This window comes from Aphelocoma coerulescens, chromosome 1, assembly GCF_041296385.1.
Source record: "Aphelocoma coerulescens isolate FSJ_1873_10779 chromosome 1, UR_Acoe_1.0, whole genome shotgun sequence".
NCBI classification, from domain to species: Eukaryota; Metazoa; Chordata; class Aves; order Passeriformes; family Corvidae; genus Aphelocoma; species Aphelocoma coerulescens.
Window position 1 is genome coordinate 120,671,783 of NC_091013.1, and position 22,794 is coordinate 120,694,576.

Sequence of the window (22,794 nt, forward strand, 5' to 3'; positions counted from 1 at the left end):
GCCCTTGGGGATTCCCTACTGGGACCAGCAATCCATATTTTGAGGGGAGTCCTTGAAACAGACCTGTGAGAAATGAGGATGCTGCAGCCAGAACAATGGGAATGGCGAGTCTGTCGCTGTTATCCCCAGAGAACAGCGAATCACGACATCGGTCCAGGTTAAAAGATATGGCCAAAGCAGAGTTAAGACCTCATTTAATGAATTTCTCCTCTTTTATAGTGTAGTTCACAATTAAGAAATTACATGATTGGCTTATTCACTCACCACCTCTCAAGGTGATAGGCCGAGCAGTAAGAGACCCATTTCCAAATATTATTCTCACAAGACTGAAAACAATTCTAGTGTTCTGACAACAATAGCAGGTGTAGAAATAGTTTACATTCTTACAAACTGTTACCACCCATCCAGTTCTCATGAGAACGAAAGCTCTCACAGAGAAGTTGTGAGAAGCTGGATTTCTCTGTTTCTCTGCTAAAGGATGAGAAAGGATAAACTTCACAAACTACAGAGCTGAAAAATTTCTCTGCTCCTGCCTTTTAGCATCCACAGAGAGTCCATAGTGAATGTTGTCTGGTGAGTCTCTGAATATCTCTGATCTAATGCTGTGCTGTCAGCAAGTGACCTCATTCTGATTTGAATGGTCCCAGTGTGCTGAAAGTACACACTGAAGTACAAAATGCCTGTGGGAAGGTTCATGCTCCCAAGGGATTGGTCTAGGGATGTGCAGCTTCTGAACTGCACAAATAATTCAGATTGCTGCAGCTGCCTGCTGGGCCATGGTTCTGGGCCAGGAGTATCAGGAAGGTGGCATCTTTGCTGCCAGGTCAACAGTTATTTTCTTTGGAGCTATCAAGACAAAAACAAAATGGTGATCATGCCCCACTTGCAAACCACAGAGCATGATCAGTGCTGTAACTGTATTTTTTTTTCCTGCTCTCTGCAACTCTCTCAAGGATGTCCTGAAGTGCTCTGGCTCATGGCAATATAATCTGTGTGTAACAGCTTCCCTGTGCCTGTCTGTGCAGCTGGGTCAGTCACAGGCTGTCCCATAGAATCCCTGAGGCTGGAAAACCCATTGAGCCCATCAGGTCCAACTGCTGCCCCAGCACTGCCAGGGCCACTCCTTACCCCTGTCCCCAACTGCCACATCAAGAACCACCCACTGACAAAAATTGGGGTGAGGGCTGCAGGCACAGACAGCGCCATTGCTCACTGGCAGGGGGTCTGGGGGTTCCCAGAGGGCGTCCAAAACCCCTGGCCTTCCCAGGCACGATGGCTGGTGTGGAGAACACAAGGTGCAGGTGGGAGCATCCCAAAGCCAGACTCGGGATCATTTCCCTGAAGTTCAAGGAACCTGTGCTCAGAGCACCTTTAACTCCACTTTGCTTGGGACCTTTTTGTAGGTGTAGGTTTTTATGCACTTGGAAACAGATCTTGGGATCTGCCAGTGAATTCAGTGAATTGTCTCAGCCAGAGGCCTTTTGGCTGACCTAAAAAGTAGATTTTGAACCCTTGAGCCACAGGGTTTGTAGTGTTTTTCAACAGCAGAGCAAGACTCAATGGGTTATCCTGTTCAGCTGACCCCACGAGGGCTGGGTCAGCTGTGACAGCCCTTGCTGTCATGCGTTTTCCTCCCTCAGCAAAAGAGAAACCACTTGGCTTTACTCTGCAGGGTTCACTGAGGCTGTGAACTGTAATCCAGAGCATCTTTAGGCTCCCAGTGCTTGGGACTGTGGTCTTTGGTGTGCGAAACACACCCCAATCTGTCTAACTCGGGTTTGGATGCACATTTCCAGTTACTCAGACTGGGAAGAGGCCAAGAGGGTGGTGGGAAGGGCTTTCTCCTGGGCCTGAACACCCTCAAGGCAGGGACGATTTTTAAATGTTTGTTGTCTTTTGTTTCCCAGCCCAGGGCTAAACTGGTGTTCCCTGAATTGGATGCGCAGTTAGGGCATCCAAAGGATTGTGGCAAGCGCAGCACTGAAAATGTCAGGATGAAACAGTTCTCAAGAAACTCAACTTTCTAAAACATTTGGCAAGATAAAACCATACAGGAATGACCTTGAAAGAAAAGCCCCTGTCAAGAAAAGCAGCAGGAGAACAGCTGTGAACAGAAACACTAAGGAATTGCTGCTGGCTCTTGGTCCCGGTGTCCTGTTTTTTTCTGGCAGGTTTTGTACTGAATTGAAAGGCAGTGTTCTTGCCTCTGCGAGGCACCTGCATCCTACCTGCGGAAGGAGAAAGTGTGGAGCGGTAAGTGGGAGGAAGGACCATTTTTAGATCTACCCTTGGATTCCAGTTCCTCGTGGAGGGTCTGTGCTGCCTGAAGTACAAACGAAGTAAATCCTGGAGTACCTGTTCGTTTGCCTGCTGAGCTTGGAAGAGACACACTGGACATGAAATTCCAGGGAAGCTGCACTTGCAGTAGTGTCTGGAGCAAGAAGCAGTGGAAGCTGTTTGCTGTCTGCTTGTTCCCCACCTTCACCTCAGTTTTCTGGGGCCCTAGGTAATCATACATCACCTTTGCTTTTTCCAAAGTCTTTGCTGAAGTGTTTCTAAATGCGGCAGTGAGATTTTCCATAGCTGGAATTTATTTCTGTTTTGGGAAGTCTGTCTCATTGTACAGTCTGTGATTTAACAGTTCCCATGAGAGGATAATCACTGTCAAAGAAGGCAAATGAAGCCGAGAGCCTGGACTAGGATGCCACAGGCCCCTGCCAAGCACAGGTTACAAAATAGCAACCGCCCAGGTTACAAAAATACTAAACTAAAAGCCCATGTTACAAAATACAAAAAAAACCAGCCCACAAAAATACCAAAAAACCAGCCTACTAAAATACAAAAAAAAAAAAAAAAATCAGATTCCGAAATACCAGAATAACCTAGTTCCAAAATAATAGAAAACCAAGGTAAAAAATATCAGAAAACTAGGTTTCAAAATCCCAGAAAACCAAGTTTTGAAATACCAAAGTTATCCAGTTCCAAAATACCAAGTCCAGAAATACCAAAGTAATTCGGTTCCAAAACAGTAGAATACCAAGTCCTAAATTGCCAAAGTAATCCAGTTCTGCAATACCAGAAAACCAAGTTTCAGAATAGCAAAGTAACCTACTTTCAAAACACCAGAATACCAAGTTCCAAAATACCAAAATAATTCCCTTTCAAAATACCAGAATATTAAGTTCCAAAATATCAACATGTCCCCATTTCAAAATATCAAATTCCAAAATACCAATTTTCAGATGCCCTATATGGGCAGGATTCCGAAACGCAAAGAATGCATTATTGTCAAAATGGGATCTGTGCTATCAAAATGGTTATTTTCTGTTCTGAAAAGCTTTCGCCCAATGACCATCAATGCTTGTATTTATTTTGCTCATTTAGCCAGATGTAATAAGAATTTTACTTTAAAAGCCAACATTTGTAGCAATTTTCTGCTTAGTTCTTGTCTGTGAGAACCGGCATTTGGGCAGGAGAGCTGCGGTCAGGAGCAAAGGATGGAGTAATCTGCTCCCTGGACGGACAGGGAAAGACTGAGTAGCAGGCAAAGGGAGTATTTATAAACTATATCAATATTTCACAGAAATTCGGGGTAGACCAGCGATGGGGAGCTCGGGTTCTGTCGGGGCCTGTCAGGATGAGCCATAAAAAACCCGGCCAAACCCTCGTCCCCTCAAGGGATGTGTCAAACACTTCACAGAAACACAATTCAGTAATGATTGCAGAGGAAAAATTACCTGTAATCACTTATGATCTGAGGGAAATTTCCTCAGTAATTACAAAGCTAGGACATAGGGAGTTTTGGAGGCAGAATCCCAATTTTGGCCACAGGCACCTGGCTGAGAAGGCCGGTTCTCTTCCATAGAAAGGAAAGCCCGGCACCCCAGTGTTTCAGGGACAGACAATGGCCCATGAATGGGAGGGAACAACCAGCAGGACCTTTCTCCACCTCACCCCCTGCTCCAAGGCACAGCAGGTCCAGGCATGACCAGCTGCCTTCAGAGGGTTGCCCGGGCACACCTGCACAGGGAGCTACTAGTTCAGAGGGGCTGATGAAGGTATCCCAAGTGTCCCTCCAGGAACAACAGTTGGAGCATCCTAGCAGGAGCTAGGGAGCAGCCAGATGCACCTGGGCACCTGAGCATGCCGGGCGCCACAGGGAAACTTTCAACTTTCCCCTTTTATCTTGTCAGTCCCTCCCCAGAGGCCCCAGAAAAAAGAGGTATTATTAGGAGAAAAGGGGCTTAAATTGAGGGAAAAGACTTCCTTTTCCATAATTGTCTCTATCAAAATTGAGGGGGAATCCCATTCCCCTGCAATTTTAATAGTATCATTTGAAGGAAACCCCACCCCTTCTATGCTGTTAGGGGTATCAATTGACAGCAAATCCCCATTTCCCATTATTTTCTAGTTTAAATGGAAAGGGAAAACCTTGACTGTGCTATTTTATGGGTTTGAGTTAAGGGTAACTCCTGCATTTTCATCATCCAAATGTGTAAATGGAGGGGGAAGCCCAGTTGTCCCCCCTTTTTAAGGTTTTGAGCTGAGGGAAAGATTACTCTTTCTGTATCATTTGTGAGATTTAAAGTGAGGAAACCCCCTCTTTTCCAAATATTTTAGGGGATTAAATTAAAGGGGAGAAGCCATTTATTTGCCATCATATTAGCTTAAGTGGAAGTAAACACCCCATCTCCTCATTTTAGGGGTTCAGTTAAAGGAAGTGCTCCCTTTTTCAGCATTTTAAGGGTTTAAATCTGCATTTCAGGGCACTTCTACCCATGCCCCGGTACCAAATATCTCCTATGGGAGTAAGCCCAGCACATATGTAACCCTAACAGCACCCAGGAGTCTATTAGTTTTGTTATTTTTATTTATAATGTATCTAGCCCTAATTAGAGGTCCCAATGAGAGCTTCACCATTCATATAATTACTACTCTTTTCCACCCTACTTAGTCACATGTGAAGTATTACGTGCTAATCACTAAGGAACAACTGTGCAAATTAACAGCTAGTTATCCCACTTAGCTATCTACACTGCCAAAATACAAAGTTTTATTTGTTACCTGGTCTCTGCTCTTTTACTTGATGTAGCTGTAGTAAAAAAGAAGGTATCATCAATTCCCTGAAGAGCTTTTTTTCTCTCTCCAGCCCTTTACTCACTTTGAATTTAAGTCAGAGGAGCCAAGCAGCTATAGCTCCTTTGACAGCTTTTATACCTTGTGGTAATTACCTCCTCCCTTTTCTGGGGCATGATGGGAATGAGAGGCGGACCCAGCCAGGGGTATATTAACCCCAGCCTTTGCCAAAGGGCTTCATTTCCTCCCTGGGATTGACTGGGATGGGAGATGTCCTCTCATTTCAATGAAGGGGGCCTTTCAGCTTATATCAGTTTTTTTTCCCCTCAGTAGATGCTTTTGGTCTCTAAAGCAACAGAGGTTTTGAAGACATTGGGAAGAAGATGGTGTTGAACACAGGGAGTATTTAGGCTTGTAATTTTGGCCTGAGTGTTCAGGGGTGGTAAGGTGCTTTTCTAAATTCAGGGTTTTCTCTTGTTTTTTTTTTTTCTTTAGGAGCTTTGTAACTTCCAGGTTGTATTGAGTATGAAGCTTCAAATTTTTTTAGTGCATTCATTGCATCATAAAAGGGACCTTGCTCATATCAAAGATCATACCCAAAATTGTGGCTTCCAATAGGTAAGTTATGGATTGCAGCTGGGAGAGTGTGAGCAGGGTAGCTGGTTTAGGAAGTGCCAGAAGGGGTTTTGAAGGCTATAGGGTGGGAAAAGGTGTCTATTTAGGGCTACCTAAGGCTTTTTCCCAAGCACAGCAGATGCATTTATGCATCTTAAAGCACACAAATGCATCCACCGTACTCACAGAAATACCCTATAACTTTGCCCCTCGCTGTCTTACGTGTCTATTGAAATAATGGCCCCAGCTTTTGATTCTGGGTGAAGCCAGAGACCCGAGGACCTGGATGTGCTTAGGAGGTGGTGAGTAGCCAAATTGTGGGCATTTGGCCTATATGCCACTAGATTTGTGCATTGATGTTGTGTTTTTTTTTTCTATTGTAGGTGACTTTGAGGCTAACCTGGCTATTATGGGGCCTTCTGAGACAACTGAGGAGGACTCATTTCACAGCCAATGTGGATTCATATTGCCGGTCATCCGAAAGATAAGTCAGGGGCTATGACCTGGAGATGGGATGGCAGCAGGGTAGTGAGTTGGAAATTCCTGGGAAAAACTTAATAATTAGTGTAGGGGTAAGGGATGCTCTCTAAGGGGCCTCTTAGGACAGCTAAAGGGAGAGGCTCCACATTTGATTGCAACTGTAGGGTATGCAGTGCAGAGCAGTTCCAGTCTGTGTTGTGTTGTCTGGTGTGTTGTGTTGTCTAGCATGTCTTCAGGATCCCTTGGATCAGATATGTCTGCCTTTTATCCTCAAGGACCTTATGGCAAGTGTCAGCCATCATCTCTAGGTTCTCAAACATTTGTATTTCTCGGCATGTCACCGATATCATTTGTTCTCTTACCGACGGGCTCAGCCGTGTCTCGGAATCGCATCTCAGAAGTGTTGAGTCAGATGTCTTTTGAGGCCTCATTCCTGGCTGTATTGCCATACATCCTTTCCAGCTGTGAGTTGTAATGTCCTGGGGCTTATAACATTGTAAGGATACAGGGAGCATTCTGAACATAGCATTGTTTTGCAGCTGTCTTGATCATCGTGACTGACAGTTCTTATAATAGGTCACTCTATTACAGTCTTTTCTTCCGCTCCTTAGAGCTGCTTCCGTCTACTGTCGCTACGCCATCGGTCATCTCTTTTGGCGTCATCTCGGTCCTCACCGTCCTTCTTCTCTCAGAGAGCTTTTTTTATCATCCTTGCGTCCCACTGTTTGTAGCATAATGTGTTGTTTGAGTTTGTGTTTAGCCTGGAACTGCTCTGCCCTGTGGAATAGACTGGGGGGTAGGTGGAATAGAAAGAAGGCTTTAGGGGTAACCTTTACCTTTGCATAACCACCTGAGCCACACCTCAGATGGAGCAACCACGGCCGGTCGGTGCGGGGTTCGGCGGGAGTGGTATGGTGGCATCTTGCAGTTTTCTAGTCCCAAGTTATCATGCAGCCCTTTAACTTTTGTCATCACTTCCTTTCAGATGCAGATGCATTAAATCGGTGGCAGAGTGCCCCATACCGGGTGAGAGGGCTTGCACAGGAAGGTCAGTCGCCATTTGTCTTTGCAGGGCAAGTGTAAATGGTGACTGTGTTCTAGCATTGTTCTTTGTCTTTATTTTTAGGAGGGAAAGCTAGATCTCAGCAGTCAAGGTCAAGTGAGCAAGGTAAGCAGTGACTGGTGGAAAGAAAAAGTTGTTATTCCTTGGGTGTCAAGTTCTGGTACAGCTCTAAGCATCCACTGTCATTTGTGTGTTTTAGAGGGTCCACTTGTATTATGCTGAGCCCCCTCACCAACTGGCCGATGTACCTGGCTCGCTGCCCTCATGAGCCCTCCCAAAGCATTATGGGACTCGGCAATGAAGCCTTTACCTTTTCCATTCAAAGATACCGTCCGGGCAGACTTAGGCAACGGCCGAGAAGTTGGGGCGAGTTGGGGAGGGAGGGGAGAGGAGCGAGGGTCTGCTCAAGTCTCAGCAATGCTGCATCACGTTGTCTCCTCTTAACCCTACGATGACGGTGCCATCCTTGGAGCGCAGCCAAAGTGTGTGGCCCCAGGACCCCGGGCTTCTTAGGAGATGGTGAGTAGTGGAATTGTTGGGTTTTGGCTAACATGCCACTAAGTTGAAGCCTTGATATTTGGTTTTCTTTATTGTAGCTGACTAAGAGACAACAGGCTGGCAATGGTAGGAGCTTCCTGGATGGCAAGGTGGCCCTCTTTTGCACCCAAAGAGGATTCACATCCCTGGATGTCTGAGAGATAAGTCAATGGGATGAAAGCGGGGTGTTGGGTAGGGGGTTGCTGGGAGCGATTTTTAAGTCAGCTTTGGAGACGGGGCTACCCACAAAGGGGCCCCTTAGGCCACATAAAGGGAAAGTCTCACTTTTGATCACAGTGCTGAGGTGTGCAGGGCAGAGCAGTCCCAGTGCATGTTGTGTCACTTCTCTATTGTGTGTTCTGTGTCTTTTGGGCATCTTGTCTCATGTCTTTTGCTTTAGCCCTTTGTTGTGCTTGTGGTCATTCTTCTTGCCGAGAGTTTTCTCTTCTCGTTGTGTCCCCTCCTTTGTCATCTGCTGCATGCAAATCCTGCATGGGATTTGGCCCGGAGCTGCTCTGCCCTACTGCACAGTCTGGCCTATAGGTGTAATAGGGCAAGGCTTGGAGATGTGGAATTTGTTTTGTAGGGTGTAGTTTGGCCTCTAGATGATATTCCTAGATTGACACAGGATGCCTGGAGCTGTTAAGTTCTCACGCAGCACTTTGACTTTTGTCATCACTTTCTTTCAGATGCAGTTGGGTTAAATCTGGGGCAGAGTGCCCCACACCGGGTGAGGGGGTTCCTGCAGGAAGGTCAGTCACCATTTGTGTTTGCAAGGCAAGTGTGAATGGTGACGGTGTTCCAGCATTGGTCTTTGTCTTTATTTTTAGGAGGGAAAGCTAGATCTCAGCAGTCAAGATCAAGTGGGTGAGGTAAGCAGTGACTGGTAGACAGAATGACTTGTTATTGCTTGGGTATCAATTTCTGGTGCATCCATTGTTATTTGTGTGCTTTAGGGGGTCTACTTATATTATGCTCAACCTCCTCACCAACCGGCCGACAGACCCAGTTTGCTGCCCTCGTGAATCCTCCGGAAGCATTACAGGACTCTGCAATGAAGTCTTTACATTTTCCATTCGAAGCTACCATCCTGTTGCCTTTGGCGACGGCAGAGGAGTTGCAGCAAGTTGGGGATGGAGGGAGGAGGATTGAGGGTCCGCTCAAGTTTCAGCCATGCCACATTACCTTGTCTCCTCTTAACCCCAGTATACCCCGCAACGATGGCGTCAACCTCGGAGTGTGGCTGAAGTGTGCGGCCCGAGAACCCCGGCCTACGTAGGAGACAGTGAGTGGCAGAATTGTTGGGTTCTGGCCGAGGTGCCACTAACTTTGTGCACTGTTGTCTGGTTTGGTTTTGTTTATTGTAGCTGACTGAGAGAACAGCCCGGTGATGGCAGGAGCTTCCTGGACGGTGAGGCCGCCTTCTTTTATGCCTGAGGTAGATTTGCATCCCTGGATGTCCAAGAGATAAGTTGAGGGGGTGAAAGCAGAGTGTCAGGTCAGGGCTTGCCGGGAGGGAACATTGAGCCAGCTTCAGAGATGGGGATGTCTAAGAAGGGGCCCCTTAGGCCCCATAAAGGGTAAGTATCACTTTTGATTAAAACACTTATGTGTGCAGAGCAGTCCTGGTGCATGTTATGTCACTCGTCTGTTGTGCGTTCTGTCTCGTTTGGGCATCTTGTGTCTCATGTATTTAGTCTTAGCCCTTCAATGTGTTTGCAGTCATTCTTCTTGCCGGGAGTTTTCTCTCCTTGTTGTGTCCCCTTGTTTGTCATCTCCTGTGTCACGGGTGCCTGCATGGGTTTGGCCCAGAACTGCTCTGCCCTGCTGCATAGCCTGGCCTATAGGTGTAATAGGACAGGGCCCTGGGACTTGAGATTTGTTATGTAGGGTGTAGTTTGACCTCTAGATGTTATTCCTAGATTGACACAGGATGGCTGGAGCTGTGAAGTTATCATGCAGCCCTTTGACTTTTGTCATCACTTTCTTTCAGATGCAGATGGGTTAAATCCATGGCAGAGTGCCCCCCACTGGTTGAGGGGGTTCCCGCAGGAAGGTCAGTCACTGTTTGTGTTTGCAGGGCAAGTGTAAATGGTGGCAATGTTCCAGCATTGTTCTTTGTCTTTGTTTTTAGGAGGTAAAGCCAGATAGCAGCAGTCAAAGTGAAGTGAGCAAGGTAAGCAGTGACCGGTGGAAAGAAAAAGTTGTTATTCCTTGGGTGCCAAGTTCTGGTACACCTCTAAGCATCCACAATCATTTCTGTGTTTTAGGGGGTCCACTTGTATTATGCGGAAGCACCTCCATGACTGGCCAACAGACCCGGTCTGCCACCCTTGTGAGCCCTCCAGAAGTGTTACGGGACTCTGCGACGGAGCCTTTACCTTTTCCATTCAAAGCTGCTGTCCGGGCACCCTTTAGCAACGGCTGGGTAGTTGTGGTGAGTCAGGGAGGGAGGAAGAGTGAGGGTCTGCTCAAATTTCAGCAATGCTGCATCACCTTGTCTCCTCTTAACCCAGGAATATGTGGCGACGATGGCGTCGGCCTTGGAGCACGGCCAAAGCGTGCGGCCTGAGAACCCTGGCCTTCTTAGGGGATGGTGAGCGGCGGAATTGTTGGGTTCTGGCCGAGGTGTCACTAAGTTCGTGCACTGATGTTTGGTTTGGTTTTCTTTATTGTAGCTGACTGAGAGAACAGCCTGGCGATGGCAGGAGCTTCCTGGATGGCGAGGTGGCCTTTTTGTGTGCCCGAGGAGGATTTGCATCCCTGCACATCTGAGAGATAAGTCGAGGGGATGAAAGCGGAGTGTCGGATTGGGGCTCACTGGGAGGGAATATTGAGTCTGCTTCAGAGATGGGGATGTCTAAGAAGGGGCCCCTTAGGCCCCATGAAAGGAAAGTCTCACTTTTGATCACAAGGTCGAGGTGCGCCAGGCAGAGCAGACCCAGTGCATGTCATGTCACTTGTCTATTGTGCGCCCTGTCTCTTTTGGGCATCTCATGTCTTCTGTCTTAGTTCTTCAATGTGCTTGCAGTCATTCTTCTCACTGAGAGTTTTCTCTCCTCATCCCTTCACCTCATTTGTGATCTGCTGTGTCACAGGTGCCTGCATGGGTTTGGTCTGGAGCTGCTCCGCCCGGCTGCACAGTCTGGCATATAGTTGTAATAGGACAGGGCCCTGGGACTTGAGATTTGTGATGTAGGGTGTAGTTTGGCCTCTAGATGTTATTCCTAGATTGACACAGGATGGCTGGAGGTGCGAAGTTCTCATGCAGCACTTTAACTTTTGTCATCACTTTTTCAGATGCAGACGGGTTAAATCTGTGGCAGAGCGTCCCCCACCGGTTGAAGGGGATTCCCGCAAGAAGGTGAGTCACTGTTTGTGTTTGCAGGGCAAGTGTAAATGGTGGCAATGTTCCAGCATTGTTCTTTGTCTTTATTTTTAGGAGGTAAAGCTGGGTAGCAGCAGTCAAGGTAAAGTGAGCGTGGTAAGTGGTGACCGGTGGAAAGAAAAAGTTATTCCTTGGGTGTCAAGTTCTGGTACAGCTCCAAGCATCCATTGTCATTTGTGTGTTTAAGGTGGTCTGCTTGTGTTCTCCGAACCTCCATGACTGGCAGACCCGGCTCGCCACCCTTGTGAGCCCTCTGAAAGTATTATGGGACTCTTTGACCAAGCCTTCACCTTTTCCATTTGAAGGGTCTTTCTGAGCAGCCTTTAGCAATGGCTGGGGAGCTGCAGCATGTTGGGGAGGGAGGAGGAACAAGGGTCTGCTCGAGTCTCAGCAATGCCATATCACCTTGTCTCCTCCTAATCCAGGTAAACCCTGCAATGCCAGTGTCAGCCTTGGACCATGGCCAAAGCGTGTGGCCCAAGGACCCTGGCCCTATTAGGAGACGGTGAGTAGCAGAATTGTCGGGTTTTGGCTGAGGCGCCACTAAGCTAATGTACTGATGTTGGGTTTGGTTTTTTTTTGTAGCTGACTGAGAGAGAACAGCCCAGTGACGGCAGGAGCTTCCTGGATGGCAAGGCGGCCTTCTTTTGCGTCCAAGGCAGATTCATATCCCCAGGCGTCTGAGAGATAAGTCGAGGCTTGTGACTCACAGAGGGGGTGACATCAGGTTGTTGAGTTGGGACTCACCAGGAGGTATTTTTGAGTCAGATTTGGAGGTGGGGATACCCAAGAAGGGGCCCCTTAGGACCTATAAAGCAAAAGTTTTGCTTTTGATCACAGAGCTGAGATGTGCTGGGCAGAGCAGGCCTGGTACATGTCACCTGTCTATTGTGCGTTCTCTGTCTTTTGTGCATCTCGTGTATCAGGTCTTTTGCCTTAGCCCTTTGAGATGCTTATTGCAAATGCTGGGCATTATTCTTAGCATCTCTGTTCTTGGTGTTCCTCAGTGTGGTGCCGATACCATTGATCCTTTGACTCGTGAGCTTGGAGCTGCATCAGAATCACATCTCTTTAGCAATGTTGAGTCAGGTGTCTTTTCAGGTCTTGTTCTGAGCTGCATTGACGGCTGTGCACCACAACAATCCACTAAAGGGGATGAGGACTTGTGAAAATGAGAAGATAGCTAGAGGATTCCACCCGTACAACTCAGGCATCCATCTTTGCGGTTCTTGGATAAAGCCTTTGTGTTAGCATCCTCTTCTGCCAGGGTTCTTGGAGCCCTGTCGGCTCACTGTCGGTCTCACCTAAGTTGTCTCATTCCTCATTCTCTTGGTCCTTGTGATCATCTAGCCCAGAGTTTTCCCTCCTTGTTGTGTCCCCTTGTTTGTCATCTCCTGTGTCACGGGTGCCTGAGTGGGTTTGGCCCAGAGCTGCTCTGCCCTGCAGCATACTGTGGAGTATGGGTGTAATAGGACAAGGCCTGGGGATGTGGAATTTGTGATGTAGGGTGTAGTTTGGCCTCAAGATGGTATTCTGAGATTGACAACAGATGGCTGGAGCTGTTAAGTTCTCATGCAGCACTTCGAATTTTGTCCTCAGTTTCTTTCCGATGCCGAGGGATTAAGTCTGTGGCTGAGGGCCCCCGTATCAGTTAAGGGGGTTCCTGCAGGAAGGTCAGTCACTGTTTGTCTTTGCAGAGCAAGTGTAAATGGTGGCTGTGTTACAGCATTGTTCTTTGTCTTTGTTCTTAGGAGGTAAAGCCAGATCTCAGCAGTCAAAGTCAAGTTAGTAAGGTAAGCGGTGACCGGTGTACTGAACCGGTTGTTACTGTTTCGATGCCAAGTTCTGGCACTCTAAACTTTAAGCATCCATTGTCATTTGTGTGCTTTAGGCAGTCCCCTTGTATTATGCTGAAACTCCTTGCCAGCTGGCTGATGGACCTGGCTCGCTGCTGTCGTTAGCCCTTCGGAAGTATTATGGGACTCTGTGACAAAGCCTTTACCTTTTCCATTTGAACGTGCCGTCCAGGTTGCCTTCGGCAACGGCCGAGTAGTTGCAGTGAGTTGCGGAGGGAGGGAAGAGTGAGGGCCCCCTCAAGTTTTGGCAGTGCCGCATCACCTCGTCTCCTCTTAACCCAGGTATACCCTGTGACGATGACGATGGCGTTGGCCTCAGAGCGTGGCCAAAGCGTGCGGCCTGAGGATCCCAGCCTTTTTAGGAGACGGTGAGTGGCAGAATTGACAGGTTTTGGCTGAGGTGCCGCTAAGTTCATGCACTGATGTTTGTCTGGTTTTCTTTATTGTAGCTGACTAAGAGATAACCAGCCTGGTGAAGGCACGAGCTTCCTGCATGGTGATGCAGCCTTCTTTTGCACCCGAGGCAGATTGACATCCCCAGATATCCAAGAGGTAAGTCGAGACCTGTGACCCACAGGGGGGTGAAAGCGGGGTGTTGAGTTGGGACTCACCAGGAGGTATTTTTGAGTCAGATTTGGAGGTGGGGATACCCAAGAAGGGACCCCTTAGGCCCCATAAAGCTTAAGTCTTGCTTTTGATCACAGTGCCGAGGTGCGCAGGGCAGAGCAGTCCTGGTACATGTCACCTGTCTATTGTGCGTTCTCTGTCTTTTGTGCATCTCATGTCACAGGTCTTTTGCCTTAGCCCTTTGAGATGCTTATCGCAAACGCTGGGCATTATTCTTAGCATCTCTGTTCTTGGTGTTCCTCAGTGTGGTGCCGATACCATTGATCCTTTGACTTGTGAGCTTGGAGGTGCATCAGGATCATGTCTCTCTTCAGCGACGTTGAGTCGGGTGTCTTTTCAGGTCTTGTTCTGAGCTGCATTGTCAGCTGTGCCCTGCAATGATCCATTATAGAGGATGAGGACTCTTAAGAATGTGAAGATAGCTAGAGGATTCCACCCGTCCAATTCTTGGGCATCCATCTTTGCGGTTCTTGGAATAAGCCCTTCTCTTACCATCCTCTGCTGCCAGGGTTCGTGCAGCCTCATTGGCTCACCGTCGGTCTTGCCGTGGTCATCTCATTCCTCATTTGCTCGGTCCTTGTGATCATCTAGCCCAGAGTTTACCCTCCTTGTTGTGTCCCCTTGTTTGTCATCTCCTGTGTCACGGGTGCCTGAGTGGGTTTGGCCCAGAGCTGCTCTGCCTTGTTGCATATACTCTGGCATATAGGTGTAATAAAACAAGGCCCAAGGCCTTTAAATCTGTAATGTAGGGTGCAGTTTGTCCTCTAGATGATATTCTGAGATTGACACAAGATGGCTGGAGCTGTGAAGTTCTCATGCAGCACTTCGACTTTTGTCATCACTTTCTTGCAGATGCAGACGGATTAAATCCATGGCAGAGCGCCCCATACTGGGTGAGGGGGTTCGCGCAGGAAGGTCGGACACAGTTTGTGTTTGCAGAGCACGTGTAAGTGGTGGCTGTGTTACAGCATTGTTCTTTGTCTTTGTTCTTAGGAGGTAAAGCCAGATCTCAGCAGTCAAGGTCAAGTGTACGAGGTAAGAAGTCACTGGTGGAAAGAACCACTTGTTATTCCTTGGGTGCCAAGTTCTGGTACAGCTCTAAGCATCCATTGACATTTGTGTGTTTCAGGCGCTCCTCTTGTATTACACTGAACCCCTCACCGACTGGCCGACAGATGCGTCTTGCCGCCCTCTGCAAGTATCATGGGACTCTGTGACGAAGCCTTTACCTTTTCCATATGAAGGTACCCATCCAGGTAGCTTTTGGCAACGGCCGAGGAGTTGCGGCAAGTCGGGGAGGGAGGGAGGAGGAGCAAAGGTCCACTCAAGTTTCAGCAATGCCGCATAACCGTGTCTCCACTCAACCTAGGTATACCCTGCGATGATGGCGCCAGCCTCGAAGTGTGGCCTGAGGATCCGGGCCCTCTTAGGAGTCGGTGAGTAGTGGAATTGTTGCGTTTTGGCTGATGTGCCACTAAGCCTGTGAACCGATGTTTGGTTTTCTTTATTGTAGCTGACTGAGAGACAACAGCCTGGCAATGGCAGCAGCTTCTGGGACAGCGAGAGGTGGCCTTCTTTTGTGTCCCAGGAAGATTCACATCCCTAGATGTCCGAGAGATAAGTTGAGGGCTGCAACCCATGGAGGGAATGAAAGCGGGGTGTCGGGTCGGGGTTGCTGGGGGGGAGTTTTGAGTCAGCTTTGGAGATGGGAATACCCAAGAAGGGGCCCCTTAGCCCGCATAATGGAAAAGTCTCACATTTGATCGCAATGCTGAGGTGCGCAGGGCAGAGCAATCAGAGTGCATGATGTGTCACTTGTTTATTGTGCATGCAGTGTCTTTTGGGCATCTTGTGTCACAGGTCTTTTGCCTTAGCCCTTTAATGTGCTTGCAGTCATGCTTTCTGTGGAATGTTCCCTCTCCTTGTTGCATCCCCTTGTTTGTGTCTTCTCCTGTGTCGCGGGTGCCTGCATGGGTTTGGCCCAGAGCTGCTCTGCCCTGCTGCATACCCTGGCATATCAATGTAATAGAACAAGGCCCAAGGCCTTTAAATTTGTAATGTAGGGTGCAGTTTGGCCTCTAGATGATATTTCTAGGTTGTCAGAAGATGGCTGGAGCTGTGAAGCTCTCATGCAGCACTTTGACTTTTGTCATCACTTTCTTGCAGATGCAGACGGTTTAAATCCATGGCAGAGCGCCCCATACCAGGTGAGGGGGTTCCTGCATTAAGGTCGGTCGCTGTTTGTCTTTGCAGAGCAAGTGTAAATGGTTTCTGTGTTACAGCATTGTTCTTTGTCTTTGTTCTTAGGAGGTAAAGCCAGATGTCAGCAGTCAAGGTCAAGTGAATGAGGTAAGAAGTCACTGGTGGAAAGAACCACTTGTTATTCCTTGGGTGCCAAGTTCTGGTACAGCTCTAAGCATCCTTTGTCATTTGTGTGTTTCAGGCGCTCCCCTTGTATTACGCTGAAACTCCTCACCAACTGGCTGATGGACCCGTCTTGCCGCCCTTGTGAGTCCTCTGCAAGTATCATGAGACTCTGCGATGAAGCCTTTACCTTTTCCATGTGAAGGTACCATCCGGGTAGCCTTCGGCAACGGCCAAGGAGTTGCGGCAAGTCAGGGAGGGAGGAGGAGCGAGCATCCCCTCAAGTTTCAGCAATGCTGCATAACCGCATTTCCACTCAAGACAGGCATACCCTGTGATGATGGCGTTGGCCTCGGAGCGCGGCCAGAGCGTGCGGCCCGAGGACCTGGGCCCTCTTAGGAGTCGGTGAGTAGTGGAATTGTTGCGTTTTGGCTGACGTGCCACTAAGCTCGTGTACTGATGTTCGGTTGTCTTTATTGTAGCTGACTGAGAGACAACAGCCTGGCAATGGCAGCAGCTTCTGGGATGGCAAGAGGTGGCCTTCTTTTGCGCCCCAGGAAGATTCACATTCCCAGACGTCTGAGAGATAAGTTGAAGGGCTGCGACCCACGGAGGGAATGAAAGCGGGGCGTTGGGTTGGGGCTCTCGGGGAGGGAGTTTTGAGTCATCTTTGGAGATGGGGATACCCAGGAAGGGGTGCCTTAGCCCACATAATGGAAAAGTCTCACACTTGATCGCAATGCTGAGGTGCGCAGGGCAGAGCAACCTGAGTGCATGATGTGTCACTTGTCTATTGTGCATGCTGTGTCTTTTGGGCATCTTGTCACAGGTCTTTGGCCTCAGCCCTTTAATGTGCTTGCAGTCATGCTTTCTGCTGAGAGTTCTCTCTCCTTGTTGCATCCCCTTGTTTGTGTCTTCTCCTGTGTCACGGGTGCCTGCATGGGTTTGGCCCAGAGCTGCTCTGCCCTGCTGCATACCCAGGCATATAGGTGTAATAGAACAAGGCCCAAGGCCTTTAAATCTGTAATGTAGGGTGTATTTTTGCCTCTAGATAATATGCCTAGATTGTCCCAAGATGGCTGGAGCTGTGAAGTTCTCATGCAGCCCTTTGACTTTTGTCATCACTTTCTTGCAGATGCAGGCAGATTAAATCCGTGCCAGAGCGCCCCATACCAGGTGAGGGGATTCCTGCATTAAGGTCGGTCGCTGTTTGTCTTTGCAGAGCAAGTGTAAATGGTTTCTGTGTTACAGCATTGTTCTTTGTCTTTGTTCTTAGGAGGTAAAGCCAGATGTCAGCAGTCAAGGTCAAGTGAACGAGGTAAGAAGTCACTGGTGGAAAGAACCACTTGTTAATCCTTGGGTGCCAAGTTCTGGTACAGCTCTAAGCATCCACTGTCATTTGTGTGTTTTAGATCTTCTGCTTGTATTACATCAAAACCTCTCGCTGACCGGCCGACAGACCCAGCTTGCTGCCCTGGTGAGCCCTCCAGAAGCATTACGGGACTCCGCAACGAAGCCTTTACCTTCTCCATGTGAAGGCACCGTCTGGGAAGCCTTCGGCAGCGGCCAATTAGTTGCAGTGAGTTGTGGAGGGAGGGAGGATTGAGGGCCCCCTCAAGTTTCGGCAGTGTTGCATCACCTTGTCTCCTCTTAACCCCAGTATACCCTGTGACAATGGCGATGGCATTGGCCTTGGAGCTTGGCCAAAGCGTGCAGCCCGAGGACCCCAGCCTTTTTAGGAGATGGTGAGTGGCAGAATTGACAGGTTTTGGCTGAGGTGCCGCTAAGTTCATGCACTGATGTCTGTTTCGTTTTGTTTATTGTAGTTTGCCAAGAGATAACCAGCCCGATGAAGGCATGAGCTTCCTGCATGGTGAGGTGGCCTTCTTTTGCACCCGAGGCAGATTGACATCCTCAGACATCCAAGAGATAAGTCGAGACCTGTGACCCACAGAGGGAGTGAAAGCTGGGTGTTGAGTTGGGACTCACCGGGAGATATTTTTGAGTCAGATTTGGAGGGGGGGATACCCAAGAAGGGGCCCCTTAGGCCCCAGAAAGCTTAAGTCTTGCTTTTGACTACAGTGCCGAGGTGCGCAGGGCAGAGCAGGCCTGGTACATGTCACGTGTCTATTGTGCGTTCTCTGTCTTTTGTGCATCTTCTGTCACAGGCCTTTTGCCTTAGCCCTTTGAGATGCTTATTGCAAATGCTGGGCATTATTCTTAGCATCTCTGTTCTTGGTGTTCCTCAGTGCGTTGCTGGTACCATTGATCCTTTGACTCGTGAGCTTGGAGGTGCATCAAAACCACATCTCTCTTCAGTGATGTTGAGTCGGGTGTCTTTTCAGGTCTTGTTCTGAGCTGCATTGTCAGCTGTGCACTGCAATGATCCATTATAGAGGATGAGGACTTTTAAGAATGTGAAGCTAGCTAGAGGATTCCACCCGTCCAGTTCTTGGGCATCCATCTTTGCGGTTCTTGGAATAAGCCCTTCTGTTATCATCCTCCTCTGCCAGGGTTCTTGCAGCCGCGTTGGCTCACCGTCGGTCTCGCCGCGGTCATCTCATTTCTCATTTGCTCGGTCCTTGTGATTGTCTAGCCCAGAGTTCTCTCTCCTTGTTGTGTCCCCTTGTTTGTCATCTTCTGTGTCACGGGTGCCTGAGTGGGTTTGGCCCAGAGCTGCTCTGCCCTGCAGCATACTGTGGAGTATGGGTGTAATAGGACAAGGCCTGGGGCTGTGGAATTTGTGGTGTAGGTTGTAGTTTTGCCTCAAGATGGTATTCCTAGACTCATACAGGATGGCTGGAGCTGTGAAGTTCTCATGCAGCTCTTTGACTTTTGTCTTCACTTTCTTGTAGATGCAGGCAGATTAAATCCATGGCAGAGCGCCCCATACTGGGTGAGGGGGTTCCCGCAGGAAGGTCGGTCACTGTTTGTCTTTGCAGGGCAAACATAAATGGTGGCTGTGTTACAGCATTATTCTTTCTTTGTTCTTAGGCGGTGAAGCTAGATCTCAGCAGTCAAGGTCAAGTGAACGAGGTAAGAAGTCACTGGTGGAAAGAACCACTTGTTATTTCTTGGGTGCCAAGTTCTGGTACAGCTCTAAGCATCCATTGTCATTTGTGTGTTTCAGGCGGTCCCCTTGTATTACACTGAAACCCCTCACCGACTGGCTGAGGGACCTGGCTTGCTGCCCTCATGAGTCCTCTGCAAGTATCATGGGACTCTGCGATGAAGCCTTTACATTTTCCATGTAAGGGAACCGTCTGGGTAGCCTTCAGCAATGGCCGAGGAGTTGCAGGATGTCAGGGAGGGAGGAGGAACGAGGGTCCACTCAAGTTTCAGCAATGCTTTATACCTCGTCTCCACTCAACCCCGGTATACACTGCCATGATGGCGTCGGCCTTGGAGCGCGGCCTGAGGACCCGGGCTCTCTTAGTAGACAGTGAGTAGTGGAATTGTTGGGTTTTGGCTGACATGCCACTAAGCTCATATACTGATGTTTGGTTGTCTTTATTGTAGCTGACTGAGAGACAACAGCCTGGCAATGGCAGCAGCTTCTGGGACAGCGAGAGGCGGCCTTCTTTTGCGCCCCAGAAAGATTCACATCCCCAGATGTCCGAGAGATAAGTTGAGGGATATGACCCACGGAGGGAATGAGAGCGGGGTGTCGGGTCGGGGCTTGCTGGGAGGGAGTTTTGAGTCAGCTTTGGAGATGGGGATATCCAAGAAGGGGCCCCTTAGCCCACATAATGGGAAAGCCTCACATTTGATTGCAATGCTGAGGTGCGCAGGGCAGAGCAATCGCAGTGCATGTTGCGTCACTTGTCTATTGTGCATGCCGTGTCTTTTGGGCATCTTGTGTCACAGGTCTTTTGCCTTAGCCCTTTGATGTGCTTGCAGTCATGCTTTTTGCCGAGAGTTCTCTCTCTTTGTTGCATCCCCTTGATTGTCATCTCCTGTGTCACGGGTGCCTGCATGGAATGGCCCAGAGCTGCTCTGCCCTGCTGCATACCCTGGCATATCAATGTAATAGAACAAGGCCCAAGGCCTTTAAATTTGTAATGTAGGGTGCAGTTTGTCCTCTAGATGATATTTCTAGATTGTCAGAAGATGCCTGGAGCTGTGAAGCTCTCATGCAGCCCTTTGACTTTTGTCATCACTTTCTTGCAGATGCAGACAGATTAAATCCATGCCAGAGCGCCCTATACCGGGTGAGGGGGTTCCCCCAGGAAGGTCAGTCACTGTTTGTGTTTCCTCAGCAAGTGTAACTGGTGGCTTTGTTACAGCATTGTTCTTTGTCTTTGTTCTTAGGAGGTAAAGCCAGATCTCGGCAGTCAAGGTCAAGTGAATGAGGTAAGAAGTCACTGGTGGAAAGAACCACTTGTTATTTCTTGGGTGCCAAGTTCTGGTACAGCTCTAAGCATCCTTTGTCATTTGTGTGTTTCAGGCGGTCCCCTTGTATTACACTGAAACCCCTCACCGACTGGCTGATGGACCTGGCTCGCTGCCCTCCTGAGTCCTCTGCAAGTATCATGGGACTCTGCGATGAAGCCTTTACCTTTTCCATGCGAAGGTACCGTCTGGGTAGCCTTCAGCAATGGCCGAGGAGTTGCAGCATGTCGGGGAGGGAGGAGGAACAAGGGTCCACTCAAGTTTCAGCAATGCTGCATAACCTCGTCTCCACTCAACCCAGGTGTACCCTGCGATGATGGCGTCGGCCTTGGAGCGCGGCCAGAGCGTGCGGCCTGAGGACCCGGGCTCTCTTGGTGGACGGTGAGTAGTGGAATTGTTGGGTTTTGGCTGACATGCCACTAAGCTCATATACTGATGTTTGGTTGTCTTTATTGTAGCTGACTGAGAGACAACAGCCTGGCAATGGCAGGAGCTTCTGGGCCGGCGAGAGGCCGCCTTCTTTTGCGCCCCAGGAAGATTCACATCCCCAGATGTCCGAGAGATAAGTTGAGGGATATGACCCAAGGAGGGAATGAGAGCGGGGTGTCGGGCTTGGTCTCTCGGGGAGGGAGTTTTGAGTCAGCTTTGGAGATGGGGATGTCCAAGAAGGGGCCCCTTAGCCCACATAATGGGAAAGCCTCACATTTGATCGCAATGCTGAGGTGCGCAGGGCAGAGCAATCGCAGTGCATGTTGCGTCACTTGTCTATTGTGCATGCCGTGTCTTTTGGGCATCTTGTGTCACAGGTCCTTTGCCTTAGCCCTTTGATGTGCTTGCAGTCATGCTTTTCGCCGAGAGTTCTCTCTCCTCATTGCATCCCCTCTTTTGTCGTCTCCTGTGTCACGGGTGCCTGCATGGGTTTGGCCCAGAGCTGCTCTGCCCTGCTGCATACTCTGGCATATAGGTGTAATAGAACAAGGCCCAAGGCCTTTAAATCCGTAATGTATGGTGTAGTCTGGCCTCTAGATGATATTCCTAGATTGTCCCAAGATGGCTGGAGCTGTGAAGTTCTCATGCAGCCCTTTGACTTTTGTCATCACTTTCTTGCAGGTGCAGACAGATTAAATCCGTGGCAGAGTGCCCCATACCAGGTGAGGGGGTTTCCTGCCGGAAGGTCAGTCACCGTTTGTTTGCGGGGCACGTGTAATTGGTGGCTGTGTTACAGCATCGTTCTTTGTCTTTGTTTTTAGGAGGTAAAGCCAGATCTCAGCAGTCAAAGTCGAGTTAGTGAGGTAAGTGGTGACCGGTGTACTGAACTGGTTGTTATTGTTTCGAAGCCAAGTTCTGTCACTCTAAGCTTTAAGCATCCATTATCATTTGTGTGCTTAGGCAGTCCCCATGTATTATGGTGAAACTCCTTGCCAACTGGCTGATGGACCTGGCTCGCCGCTGTCATTAGCCCACCGGAAGTATTACAGGACTCCTTGACAAAGCCTTTACCTTTTCCATTTGAACGTGCCGTCCAGGTTGCCTTCGGCAACGGCCGGGTAGTTGCAGTGAGTTGCGGACGGAAGGAGGAGCGAGGGCCCACTCAAGTTTCGGCAATGCCGCATCACCTCGTCTCCTCTTAACCCAGGTATACTCTGTGACGATGACGATGGCGTTGCCCTCAGAGCGTGGCCAAAGCGTGCGGCCTGAGGAGGCCAGCCTTTTTAGGAGACGGTGAGTGGCAGAATTGACAGGTTTTGGCTGAGGTGCCACTAAGTTCATGCACTGATGTTTGTCTGGTTTTCTTTATTGTAGCTGACTAAGAGCGAACGAGCCCGGTGAAGGCACGAGCTTCCCGCATGGTGATGCAGCCTTCTTTTGCACCCGAGGCAGATTGACATCCCCAGACATCCAAGAGATAAGTTGAGACCTGTGACCCACAGTAGGGGTGAAAGCGGGGTGTTGAGTTGGGCCTCACCAGGAGGTATTTTTGAGTCAGATTTGGAGGTGGGGATACCCAAGAAGGGGCCCCTTAGGCCCCATAAAGCTTAAGTCTTGCTTTTGATCACAGTGCCGAGGTGCGCAGGGCAGAGCAGGCCTGGTACATGTCACCTGTCTATTGTGCGTTCTCTGTCTTTTGTGCATCTCGTGTCACAGGTCTTTTGCCTTAGCCCTTTGAGATGCTTATCGCAAAGGCTGGGCATTATTCTTAGCATCTCTGTTCTTGGTGCTCCTCAGTGTGGTGCCGATACCATTGATCATTTGACTCGTGAGCTTGGAGGTGCATCAGGATCACGTCTCTCTTCAGCGAGGTTGAGTCGGGTGTCTTTTCAGGTCTTGTTCTGAGCTGCATTGTCAGCTGTGCCCTGCAATGATCCATTATAGAGGATGAAGGCTTGTAAGAATGT

At 49.0% G+C, this 22,794-nt stretch overlaps 4 long non-coding RNA genes across 4 annotated transcripts; all 4 read left to right on the forward strand.

Annotated features, from left to right (window-relative positions):
* Nucleotides 1-6,881: 6,881 nt before the first annotated feature.
* Nucleotides 6,882-7,469, forward strand: LOC138120154 (uncharacterized). The gene is made up of 3 exons (XR_011155764.1): nucleotides 6,882-7,219; nucleotides 7,298-7,339; nucleotides 7,434-7,469. It is a non-coding gene; the product is annotated as an uncharacterized lncRNA (long non-coding RNA).
* Nucleotides 7,470-7,632: 163 nt separating this feature from the next.
* Nucleotides 7,633-8,643, forward strand: LOC138120160 (uncharacterized). Its single transcript, XR_011155766.1, has 3 exons — nucleotides 7,633-7,753; nucleotides 7,831-8,523; nucleotides 8,602-8,643. It is a non-coding gene; the product is annotated as an uncharacterized lncRNA (long non-coding RNA).
* A 1,413-nt stretch (nucleotides 8,644-10,056) lies between these two features.
* Nucleotides 10,057-10,543, forward strand: LOC138120165 (uncharacterized). Its single transcript, XR_011155767.1, has 3 exons — nucleotides 10,057-10,208; nucleotides 10,288-10,367; nucleotides 10,450-10,543. It is a non-coding gene; the product is annotated as an uncharacterized lncRNA (long non-coding RNA).
* A 6,737-nt stretch (nucleotides 10,544-17,280) lies between these two features.
* Nucleotides 17,281-17,931, forward strand: LOC138120177 (uncharacterized). Its single transcript, XR_011155770.1, has 4 exons — nucleotides 17,281-17,324; nucleotides 17,419-17,585; nucleotides 17,667-17,751; nucleotides 17,833-17,931. It is a non-coding gene; the product is annotated as an uncharacterized lncRNA (long non-coding RNA).
* The last annotated feature ends 4,863 nt before the right edge of the window (nucleotides 17,932-22,794 follow it).